The sequence below is a fragment of the Erpetoichthys calabaricus genome, chromosome 7, assembly GCF_900747795.2.
Source record: "Erpetoichthys calabaricus chromosome 7, fErpCal1.3, whole genome shotgun sequence".
NCBI classification, from domain to species: domain Eukaryota; kingdom Metazoa; phylum Chordata; class Cladistia; order Polypteriformes; family Polypteridae; genus Erpetoichthys; species Erpetoichthys calabaricus.
This window is the reverse complement of record NC_041400.2, coordinates 137,620,915-137,633,235: the sequence shown is the minus strand read 5'-3', so window position 1 is coordinate 137,633,235 and position 12,321 is coordinate 137,620,915. Positions and strand designations below refer to the sequence as shown.

General features: G+C 38.2%; 1 protein-coding gene across 1 annotated transcript in view; it reads left to right on the top strand.

Annotated features, from left to right (window-relative positions):
- The first annotated feature begins 11,449 nt into the window (after positions 1 to 11,449).
- Positions 11,450 to 12,321, top strand: part of elovl7a (ELOVL fatty acid elongase 7a) — a 43,235-nt gene continuing 42,363 nt past the window's right edge. Inside the window, exon 1 of the mRNA XM_051929704.1 lies at positions 11,450 to 11,537. The gene's annotated coding sequence lies outside the window, so the exon portion shown is untranslated. The remainder of the gene's footprint in view (positions 11,538 to 12,321) is intronic.

The window sequence follows — 12,321 nt, the reverse complement described above, 5'->3', positions numbered from 1 at the left end:
GATTAAGAGGTGGTGGGGAAATGGGTAACATTTGGTCTTTAGCTATGAGGTAAAGACACAGCGTGCTAGTATGGTCATCTCATCAAACGGCTTTTACTTGTTAGGGTTGCGGTAGCAGCAGGCCAGGCTGGCCAGTCCTGACATCCTTGTCCCTACAGCTAAAAATTCCAGTTCTTCCAGAAGAGTTATTTTATGCTTCCAGGCGATCCATGAGATTATATTCCTTCCAATGCATCCTGTGTCTGCCAGAGAATCTCCACCCTGTGGGACATGCCCAGAACAGCACCAGTGGGAGTCGAGAGGGTGGAGGCATCCTTAAGACATGCCCAAACCACATCATCTGGTTCCCCTCATTCCAGAGGAGCAACAGCTCTACTCTGAGGATCTCTTGTATTGCTGATCTTCTCATCCTGTAACAGTGTCATTCAATAAGCCCTGTGAAGAAAACTAATTGGTGGCAAATGTATTTGAGATATCTTGCCTTGGGTCACTACCAACAGTTCATGAGTATAGGTGAGGGCAGGTATGTAGAATGGCTGGTTAACTAAGAATGTCTTCAAACTCTCAGGGAAACAAGATGGTCCAATGTTTCACAGTCACAATGTAATTCACACAGTTCTTCCTGTGTCTTGGGCTCAACCATCAGACATTCACCAGTTCTAGACTCTTTCCCAGTCACAGAGGTAATGTTTCAAGTTCCCAAAGCCAGTTTCCATTACCAGGGTCTAGGTCCTTAATATGACTAGCCTGCCCCAAAGCTGGCATTGCACTGGACCCTCACCCTTCATTCTGTAGATACTGAGCCTACACATAACCCTATTCCAGGCAGAGTACCCCAATTTCCAGCTTGTACCATCATGAGGGTCATTGTGAACTGTTCTCTGTTTAACCACTCGGCCCAAACCTCTATGACAGGTGAAGACCCTATCACAACACAAAGCTCCAGACAACATCCCTAAGGTGCACAAGCCCCACTACCATGGCAGAGTTATGGTTCAGGGTTAGGTAGGGTTATAGTGCACACATCAGGCTGAATAGCAACTCAACCAAGAGAAATAAAAAAATATGGAAGTTTTAAAATGAGCACAAGATAAGAAAACCACTAAGCCTAAATATAATTTGTTTTCTCAAGAAGCTAGTCTACTATCATCAAAAAGTCTGAAATAATTTTAGAAATGAATGGTACCAAAGTGCAGGAACTGTTAATAGTGTCAGTGGTAAAGTTTTTTGAAACTACCATGAAAATAATAATAATCAACAATATAAATAACAAAATATATCTTAAACTTTGATACTGTCCAAACAAGTTTATATCCAGCATGTTCAGTCTTTGGCATCTTTCATTAATCCATCTATTCATTCTTGGTTTTGTCATTACAGAATCTCTAGGAATTAGAGCCTTTCTCAGTAATATTTGGCGTAAGGCTAAAAAGTTACACGTGGACAGGATGGTAGTTCGTTAAAGGGGCACAGAAAGCATTTGCACACACTCACGTTCGATTAGTATAGTATATATAGAGTTGTCAATTAATACAATATACAGATCTTTGGGATGGGTTAGAAAATTATACGGTTGGGAGAAAGCCCAGAACAAACACAGTTAGAATTTGTAAGCTTAGCACAAACAGAGCAGCTTACTCACAAATGGTGTAAACTCTAATTTATGAAAATCTAGAAAAGATTAAAAAATATCTGGTAAATAAACATACTAAAACTTTGCCTACATTACAAACTGACCCATGTTTTCATCTTTGAAATAAGCAAACTTAAGCAAGTACAAGAAGGCGTAGTTGGTATATATGAAGAGAAAATAAATACTGTCTTCTTGTATCATGTATTTTTTAAACAAGGTATGGCCACTCCATTAAAGGATTTGTTTACTCCCTAAAAAAGATTTACCAAGTAGTGTGCTCTCTCTGTGTGTCATTCTACTGCTCTTACCAAAGACAGACAGTGTTGTTCTTTTAAACATATTATTCTTGAATCTTTTGGCACCTTGTACTTTGGATTGTTTCTGTTACACAGGTCAGTCCTGTGAGTTAATGTACTTACCTACGTGGTTCTCCAAACAGGCACAGACACTGAGATGCACGGGTTCCAAGACTATCCTTACATATCTCATGTAAATAATTTATCTTGGCATTCAGTTAAACTCCAGTCTTGGGAGCAACAGAATACTGCTAAACATAAATGAATTGTGACTTAGATTAGATACACTTTATTATTTCCAATGGGTAATTCAGAGCATTCATAGCAAATCAATCTATTTTTACTTAATATTGTTAAAAAAAAAAAAATGTGTACCATATGATGGTGAATGATAATTATAATTTTTTGGTAAAAAAAATTAAAAATAGCACTGACATTTAGTCAAGTGCTTCACATTAGATATGTATCTACCTTTCAACATCAATAAGGCCAATGTTAAAATGCAGAACTTTTTTCATAGACTTTCAACCGTAGCATTCATTTACATGGTCTTAATGAATTGTGGACTGTCATGGTTGACATCACTCGCAACTTAGTCAAAGTGGCCTGCAACAGATAAAATCAAACAGGTGTCATTTTGGCTTAAGTCATGTGTGAGACTTCACAACCAGTAACCACTTTTAGTGTAGCTTCAAGCAAAGAAGGACAGGAATTTTGGTCCATGCACCTGTCTCTCCAATGCCTTGTTTGTCATAACATGACAAAATAGAAAGGACAGCCCAAGAATACAACTAAACTCACCATACCTATAAAACTTAATACAATTATGAGTGTTGTCAGACTGCATTTTAATTGGCTGTCAAAATACAGTGAGCTTGTAAACTGTGCAGAGAAGTTTCGAGGGAACTGTGTAATTCATCATGCTCTGTGACTGCTGGTCAAATAATGGAAATCCTCAGGACTACAGGATTCAGCAATTACCATCATCAAGTGTGTCATGTTGTCAGACTCAAAAGTTGTAGTGTGACACCAGTGAAAGTTGGCTAAGGATGTGGGAAAAGGCATTTTGGGTACTGTTGTTCTGTCAATCTTACTACATTAATTTACTATTAAATCTGACACCACTAAAATACATCAGTTAAGTTTAATTATACATACTGTTAGGTCCATAAGTGTTTGGACAGTGACACAATTTTCAGAATTTTGGCTCTGTACACCACCACACTAACACAATGGATCTGAAACAAAGCAGTCAAGATGTGATTTAAGTATAGCCTTTCAACTGGAATTCAAGGGATTTAACAAAAATACTGTATAAGCCATTTAGAAATGACAGCAATTTTTATATAGGGCCCGCCATTTTCCAGCCGGTTAATTTTGAACAACCTAACCTAATCGTAAATAAAATTGTCATTTTCAATATTTGGTTCAAAGTCCTTTACAGTCAAAGACTGCCTGAAGTCTGGACCCAAGTGCTAGGTTTCCACCACAGTGATGCTTTGCCAGGTCTTTACTGTAGCAGTCTTCAGGTGCTGCTTATTTGTTCAACTTTCTGCCATCAGTTTTGTCATCAGCAAGTGAAATGCATGTCCAATTGGGTTGAGGTCAGTTGATATACTTGGATATTGAAGAATATTCCACTTCTTTGCCTTGAAAAGCACTTAGTTTACTGTCACAGTAAGTTTTGGCTCATTGGCCATCTGTACTGTGAAGTATCATCCTATCAGTTTTGCTGCATTTGGCAGAATCTGAATAGATAGTATAGCCCTATACACTTCAGAATTCATCCTGCTACTTCTGCCAGCAGTTATATCATCAACATGTATGCACGTTATATATGAGATGGCATTCATCGGATCATGTGCCGTTTCTTCTCCTTACTCTTCTCTTTCCATCTTCTGGTATATATTGATCTTAGTTTCATTTGCCCAAATTGTTCCGGAACTGGACAGGCTTTTAAAAAAAATGTTTTCTGGCAAAGCCTAATCTGTCCTTCCTATGCTTGAGGTTTACCAGTGGTCTGAACTTTGTGGTAAGCCCTCTACATTTACTTTCATGAAGTCTTCACTTGAATGTTGACTTTGGCAATGATAGGCCTACCTCCTGGAGAGTGTTCTTGGTTTGTCTAAATGTTGTAATGGAGTTCTTTTTCACTAATAACAGAATTCTGTAATCATTCAGAACAGTTGTCTTTGGTGCTTTTTGAGACCTTCTAGTATTGCTGAGTTCACCAGTGTGTTCCATTCTTTTTAGAATGTACCAAACACTCCACATATTTCTGCTATCTCTCTTAATGGTTTGTTTTGTTTTCTCGGCTTAATGATGGACTGTTTTTACTTGCATGGGCAGCTCTTTGGCCCTCATATTGAGAGTTCACAGTAGCAGCTTCTAAATGCAAATTCCACACTTGGAATCAATTCCAGACCTTTGACCTGCTTAATAGTTAATAAAATAATGAGGGACTTTCCACAACCTGGCTATGGAACAGCCTGTCAGTCAAATGTCCAGATACTTTTGAACCCCTGAAAATGGAGGGACTATGTATAAACATGGCTGTCACTCCTAAATGGCTCATACAATATTTACATTAAATCCCTTACATTAAAGTTGAAAGTCTACACTTCAATCATGTAATGATTTCTTCATTTCAAATTCCTTGTGGTATATAGCGCTGAAATTATGAAAATTGTGTCACTGTCCAAATACGTATAGACCTAACTGTACTTTCTCATTGTTAAAGTAGCTCTTAAGCATTACATTGACTTATCCTTCTTGAATTTGCTTTCATTGTTAACTGTGCTTTGAAAATAGTGGATACTAAAATGACTGTTAAACTACATTCAAAATAAGAACAAATTAACTTTATAGTTTCCTATTAGTGCAAATGTTGTAATATACTTTCTGTAAAGTGATCAGACCTCATGGTATTGTTGCACTACTAATAATCATAAAGAATGTTTAGGAAAGTCTCTTATCTACATCTGCATGGGAAAAAAAAGATATATTCCGGTCAATAATGTTGTCTTAAATGTAATCATAGACTATAGTCTGAACAATAATTTAGAGTGAAGACAAGTACAACATTTACGTTATGTAAGAAAAAAGGCACCTTAAAGAATATAGTGAGTCATGAGGAAGGAGCAGGAATATTCCAGGAAATTGATTAGAGCCAAACCTTATTAATTGATAACTAACCCACTCTAACTTAACTTATTGTCCACAGAAAGTTCTAGTTATTTACCTTGGATTTTTAAGAAAATTATTTTTTTAATATAATTGATATTACCAAACCTTAATTTGATTTAGCAGTTGTATATTACACAGCGGGCGGCACGGTGGCGCAGTGGGTAGCGCTGCTGCCTCGCAGTTGGGTGATCTGGGGACCTGGGTTCGCTTCCCGGGTCCTCCCTGCGTGGAGTTTGCATGTTCTCCCTGTGTCTGCGTGGGTTTCCTCCGGGCGCTCCGGTTTCCTCCCACAGTCCAAAGATATGCAGGTTAGGTGGATTGGTGTTTCTAAATTGGCCCTAGTGTGTGCTTGGTGTGTGGGTGTGTTTGTGTGTGTCCTGCGGTGGGTTGGCACCCTGCCCGGGATTGGTTCCTGCCTTGTGCCCTGTGTTGGCTGGGATTGGCTCCAGCAGACCCCCGTGACCCTGTGTTCGGATTCAACGGGTTGGACAATGGATGGATGGATATTACACAGCAAAACTAAAATTAAGCACACATCTTGTAAAGCTTTTTCCTATTGTTCTTTTGATCAGCATTTTACTTTGTTAATTTTGTTTTTCTTCTTAAAATGTGAACAGGAAGCTTTCACATTGTACCTCACTGATTCCAACACAAAGAATGCAAGTTCAAAAAGGCAGGGTAGTGTCTTTACCACAGCAGGAACAGAAAAGACTCAGCATATGCAGCCATCATCTTCGTCATTATCATCATAACCAGTTTAAAAGCCATTTTCAGGGTTTACCCAGGTCAGCCCTTTGCCCTCCTTCTAGTTTGCACAGTCTTCAGCATACGTTTGCACGAGACATTATTCTTTTCATTCTGCGGTGGGTTGGCACCCTGCCTGGGATTAGTTCCTGCCTTGCACCCAGTGTTGGCTGGGATTGGCTCCAGCAGACCCCCGTGACCCTGTGTTTGGATTCAGCGGGTTGGGAAATGCATGGATGGATGGATTATTCTTTTCATATCATGTGACATTACCTCTAACCACATCTTCATCGCCCTCCAAGATGGCACATTTCCTTGTGTCAACATTACTAAATAAAAATCATGAACCTTTAACCTCTTGCATGTCATAAAAAGTCACTAAAAGAGGTTGGCTTCAAGAAGGGCAGGCTGCCTTAAATTTCTGTTCTAGTACCCCCTTGATGATCAGATTCAGACAGCACACAAACAACTGATACTTCTCTATAATTTTCTGATGATATTTTTCATTTATACAGTTGTGTTTTGAAGTTTAATGCCTCAATCCTTAAAACATTAAAGGGATAGATTTACCATACTTTTTAAAAATTGACAAAATACCAGGCAGGTTAAAATAAAAATACAAAAACTAACCAGCGTTGGTTTTGTTTCAGTTTAGACTGTGTTTTTAAACTTTATTTTTAAATACAATATGTAACATTCTGTGTGGCATGTGTCTAGTTTTGGCTTGTCAGTTTCAAGCAAGCACAAAAAAATTTGCAGTATTCATTTTATTTTTATAACTGACCATTTTTGAACAATAAACGACACTTTCTAAGCAGTATTTCCAATAGATTCATGATGCAGACCTTTCAAGTTTTATACTTATCTGTGCTGACCACACATTGATGTAAAGTTGCCTTAATAAGCCAGTTAATGTTGCAATTGAAGATAGATGGTGGAAGCACCTAAAAAATGAAAGGATAAATAAAACCTAGAATTTAAGATAGATATAAAATTATAATGAACTTTTGCTGGTGAAATCTCTATATATAATCTTCATTTGGATCTTGATCTTTGTTTGTCCACGAATGAATTAGAAGAAGAAGCACTAGATGGAAGTAGAGAGACAGCTAAAACATAGGCATTGCATTAAGAATCTCCTCCAGGCTTATACTACTGAAGACTGTAGTACTCCAGTCACACCTCAAAACACAGACATTCAAACTAAACAAATAGTTGTGCTTTAAATTAACTAATCTTTATATATAATCTTCATTTGGATCTTGATCTTTGTTTGTCCGTGAATTCCATGCATGCGTAGACCACCTTCCAGTTTAGTACGTTGTTGTTACTCACGGATGTCAACAATGTGCCGGAATAACGAAAGGGGTGGTGGACAGTGTTACGCTGGTTAGCTCCTGAGGCCTGGTTAGGGAATGAGATTGCTGAAGATAAAAGGTACGTGCCTACGTAACACATGAATGAAAGAAAGACAGTGGGTAAAATGAATGACAACGTAACAGCACGTTCCGGAAATTATTATTGTTACGTTGTAGCTGGCGAGTGATGCGTGTCTCACAGTTGTACCGTGGCTTGCTCACATGTCAGTGAAGTGATCCCTATTTATGCTTTAAAGAGCCTGGATACCTATGTGTCCCCCTTTTATAACCATTGCTCCGTTTATATTGCCTTACTCTTTGGATTGCCACAAAGCAACCTGCGAGATTGGAGAAAGGTTGAGAAGAGATCGTGAGAGGAAACGACAGCGTTGTGAAAACGAGACGGACTGTGAACGGAGAGAAGCAGAAATGCTCCTACACCACCACATAATTACTATTCGGACAGTGATTCCGAGTAGGCCGTTCCTATCGAATCAATGTCCAAGGGTTTTCTTTTGTAATTTTGTTTCCCTTATAAAAAATTCATAATACTGTGCGACAAAGGGCCCAGTTCACGACTGGCAGCCGCGTTTAAACAGGGAGCCCTTCACAGACAACTTTAACAAACGCAACATACTGTAGTTGGGCGCACATGGCTAGTTATAAAATAGTTATAAAATTATTCTGATCTTGTGTCTGTAATATTTCTGCCTTATTCAGCTACAAGGAATATTGCATTTTGATAGAGTAATCTGACATTCAACATAAATTATGCCATTTTCTTAACCTAAACAGAAACCAATCCTTGGTTATCCAATGACCCACTAGCATGAACAGTTCTGATGAACAGAAACCAAAATACACCAATGAGATATTCAAGATGTAGTGTCTTTGCAGCGGAGGCCAACTAGTCTACATATGTATGAATGTGTAAAGATGGCACAATGTAAGTAAAGTGGGACATACCGTTCAAAAAAACTAATAAAAAAAATCTAGAAGGATATACAGGGAAGCTTGTGTTCTTTTACATCAAAGAGCCAGAAATTACAATGGATGTTAAACAGTAAAGATCAAAGAGACTCCTTTACCTGATCATTAAAAAAAGATTCCATTACAATTCCCTGAATGTCTAAAAATATTTTGTCTCCAGCAAGGATGAATAATACTTACTCATAATGTTTTAATTAAATTACTGATATCAGGCAAGGCCAGTCCTGCAGTAATTGTGACAAATTCTCCTTGTAAGACCAGAAATGCTCAATAAGCCATTGACACTTGAGTAATTTAAGGTATGTTTTCTACAACCATTGATGTACTGTAGTGTTGTTTATTTATTATATAATTAACATACTGTATGTAAAATAATGAATGACCTTTGTGTCATTTGCACGCACTGCATGTCTGCACTGCTTGTCAGTAATTGTCAGTATTTGGATACAATTGAGGGAGCAAGCTCCACAGAAAAAGAGGAATTTAAAACAGAATGATATGCGAAAGTTAACATTTAAGGCTATGGGGAAAACAAACATTTCTGAATTTCATTTAAATATACCAAATATACTATACCAGCACATGTTCCTGAATGCAAAATACGAGAGAAAGTTAGCTAATTAAACGATTAGATAAATTAGAAGTGAGGCTGACCCATTAATCTGTGAAACTGGTTGGATTGAAAACCAACAGCCACACTGGTAGTCAAGCAATGAACGCGAGAACCCCTGGAATAGATGATATCTATAGAAACAGAGGTGTGAAAAGGCTGTCCATTACCTGTGTATATATACCTGTAGACAGACATACAGTTAGGTCCATAAATATTTGGACAGAGACAACTTTTTTTCTAATTTTAGTTCTGTACATTACCACAATGAATTTTAAATTAAACAACTCAGATGCAGTTGAAGTGCAGACTTTCAGCTTTAATTCAGTGGGGTGAACAAAACGATTGCATAAAAATGTGAAGCAACTAAAGCATTTGTTTAACACAATCCCTTCATTTCAGGGGCTCAAAAGTAATTAGACAATTGACTCAAAGGCTATTTCATGGGCAGGTGTGGGCAAGTCCGTTGTTATGTCATTATCAATTAAGCAGATAAAAGGCCTGGAGTTGATTTGAGGTGTGGTGCTTGCATGTGGAAGATTTTGCTGTGAACAGACAACATGCGGTCAAAGGAGCTCTCCATGCAGGTGAAAGAAGCCATCCTTAAGCTGCGAAAACAGAAAAAAACCCATCCGAGAAATTGCTACAATATTACAAGTGGCAAAATCTACAGTTTGGTACATCCTGAGAAAGAAAGCAAGCACTGGTGAACTGAGTAATGCAAAAAGACCTGGACATCCACAGAATACAACAGTGGTGAATGATCACAGAATCATTTCCATGGTGAAGAGAAACCCCTTCACAACAGCCAACCAAGTGAACAACACTCTCCAGGGGGTAGGCGTATCAATATCCAAGTCTACCATAAAGAGAAGACTGCATGAAAGTAAATACAGAGGGTGCACTGCAAGGTGCAAGCCACTCATAAGCTTCAAGAATAGAAAGGCTAGATTGGACTTTGCTAAAGAACATCTAAAAAAGTCAGCACAGTTCTGGAAAAACATTCTTTGGACAGATGAAACCAAGATCAATCTCTACCAGAATGATGGCAAGAAAAAAGTATGGAGAAGGTGTGGAACAGCTCATTATCCAAAGCATACTACATCATCTGTAAAACACGGTGGAGGCAGTGTGATGGCTTGGGCGTGCATGTCTGCCAGTGGCACTGGGACACTAGTGTTTATTGATGATGTGACACAGGACAGAAGCAGCCGAATGAATTCTGAGGTGTTCAGTGACATACTGTTTGCTCAAATCCAGCTAAATGCAGTCAAATTGATTGGGCGGCGTTTCATGATACAGACGGACAATGACCCAAAACATACAGCCAAAGCAACCCAGGAGTTTATTAAAGCAAAGAAGTGGAAAATTCTTGAATGGCCAAGTCAGTCACCTGATCTTAACCCAATTGAACATGCATTTCACTTGTTGAAGACTAAACTTCGGACAGAAAGGCCCACAAACAAACAGCAACTGAAAGCCGCTGCAGTAAAGGCCTGGCAGAGCATTAAAAAGGAGGAAACCCAGCACCTGGTGATGTCCATGAGTTCAAGACTTCAGGCTGTCATTGCCGGCAAAGGGTTTTCAACCAAGTATTAGAAATGAACATTTTATTTCCAGTTATTTAATTTGTCCAATTACTTTTGAGCCCCTGAAATGATGGGATTGTGTTAAAAAATGCTTTAGTTGCCTCACATTTCTATGCAATCGTTTTGTTCACCCCACTGAATTAAAGCTGAAAGTCTGCAATTCAACTGCATCTGAGTTGTTTCATTTAAAATTCATTGTGGTAATGTACAGAACCAAAATTAGAAAAAAGTTGTCTCTGTCCAAATATTTATGGACCTAACTATACACACACACACAGACACTATATGGAGGTATTTTGTACTCAGCACTGGCCTTTTCACTAGATAATACGTAACTGTATAATGAATAGGGTATCATTCTACCTATATTTGGTACTGTTCTCGAAAACATTCATCCATTGAAAATTCAGCCATCTTCCTCCAGTCACCTGGAGCCTACACAATATATAACGAAAAACACGTTTCGAATACCAATCTTACAGTAAACCACCACCCTTTATCGCCACTCGAGCATTACTAATTTTAAAGTCGCCAATATCATCAAGAGAATTGTTGCAAAAACAAAAAAATCACACATACAGTAATAAACTAATGTCTCCGGAGATTTAAAGCAGCTCTACCTAAAACATGGTAAAGAGAAATTCTCTTTTGATATTTTTTATACATGGGAAAGTTTCCTAAAGAACGCACCTCATCTAAATACATTGTCGAGTCTGTGTTATTGACTATAAATGAACGTCCAATCATTTTGTTTACTAAATCGCAGTTAAGAAAAAAACAAGTAAGAAAAACGGTATGCTCGAGTTACTTCTTTCACGTTTAGCCACTCTGTTCTCCCTTTAAAAGAAAACAAGTAAGAAAATTTTCTTCCAAGGAATGCTCACCTTTCTTATTGCCCAACTGAAATTTAACCGCCTGAAGCGCCTATCCGCACAGCTCGACGTCTCTATAGCGTCAGCCAATAAACACTGAGATTTGCTACCTGCGGCTTTGGGCTGTTCGTTTACGCATTGGCCCGCCCTCATACGTCACTAAGAGGGGCGTAAGGAGGTATCTGGAGTATGATGCCTTCTTTACTTTTCGAAGGATTCAAGAGAACAGGTGCTGCTTTCGCGGTTGCATGAATCACAGGTGCGTGTATTTTATCTTTTAAATTAGATTTTTTTTGTTTAACTCAAGGAGGTTTTGCTAATCATTTGTTCTTTTACAGACGGTGTGTCTGGAACGCAATTTATAAAAATTTGATCTTTTCTTGTTCCCCTCGGATGTTTGAGGCAGATTGGGAACGAGTTTTGGGGCCAGAGAAAGGCAATGCACCTTTGCCTTGTCATGTTTGCTTTGCTAACAAATTTTATAAGGAAAATGTTTTCCAGTGTTGCTGTCTTATTCTTAGTGTCATTGTAGTGTAACCTGTCAACCGCTTTATCTGATTTCAACGGATTCGCATTTATTTATTCCACATCTGCTTCATATCCTCTTGTTACCAGTTTTCTTTTGTAATATACTGTATCTAAACTGGTGATGTTTGTACCCCAGCTTGTCGAGTTTTTGTTAAATACGCCAGCGGATTTTTAAATTCCTGAACTTATATTAAAACTTCCAGTTCACTTTATTGTCGTTTAAGGTGGGGTTCAGTGGCTCCAGACCAATTACTAAACCAATCGTTTACTCTCGGCTTAGATAGGGTGTGCCCTGGGAGTGTTAGTGTATAAGCACAAAAAAAAAAAAGTTCTGTACCTACTGTACCATTTATTACTAGCGAATCGTATGTTTGAATGACTCAATAAAGCACAGTTATATTACGCAGATGTGTCAGTTCTCTATTTGGTAAGTGTAAACCTTCATATTGTTTTACAACAGTGCAGTTTTTCTTAGGAATAGTTTTAATTTTAAGACGCTACAGTGGTTGCAACAT